Here is a 752-nt window from a genome sequence, read left to right as displayed (position 1 = left end):
ACCATGTTGGCTGGGCTGCTCTTGAACTCCTGACCTCAAGCGATCCACCCGCCTTGGGCTCTCAAAGTGCTGAGATTACAGGCCTGAGCCACCAGGCCGGACATGTAATGAGTTTTTCATAAAGCTAAATTAATTCAATTAAGAGAACTTTTTTTCTTTTTTTTTTTCTTCTTTTTTTGTTTTTAGGCAGTCTCACTCTGTCGTCCAGGCTGGAGAGCAATGGTGTGATCTCAGCTCACTGCAACCTCCACGCCCCCCTGCCAGGGTTCAAGTGATTCTTTTGCCTCAGCCTCCCAAGTAGCTGGGATTACAGGTGCCTGCCACCTCACCTAGCTAATTTTTTATTTTTATTTTTATTTTTTATTTATTTATTTTTTTTTGAGACGGAGTTTCACTCATGTTACCCAGGCTGGAGTGCAATGGCGCGATCTCGGCTCACTGCAACCTCCGCCTCCTGGGTTCAAGCAATTCTCCTGCCTCAGCCTCCTGAGTAGCTGGGATTACAGGCACGCACCACCATGCCCAGCTAATTTTTTGTATTTTTAATAGAGACGGGGTTTCACCGTGTTGACCAGGATGGTCTCGATCTCTTGACCTCGTGATCCACCCGCCTCGGCCTCCCAAAGTGCTGGGATTACAGGCTTGAGCCACCGCGCCCGGCCCTAATTTTTTATTTTTAATAGCGACGAGGGTTCACCATCTTAGCCAGGCTGGTCTTGAACTTCTTTTTTTTTTTTTTTTTTTTTTTAATT

This window comes from Sapajus apella, unplaced genomic scaffold (assembly GCF_009761245.1).
Source record: "Sapajus apella isolate SASKATOON/1434 unplaced genomic scaffold, GSC_monkey_1.0 scaffold62, whole genome shotgun sequence".
In the NCBI taxonomy this organism is placed as follows: Eukaryota; Metazoa; Chordata; class Mammalia; order Primates; family Cebidae; genus Sapajus; species Sapajus apella.
Note: the sequence above shows the minus strand (reverse complement) of the source record.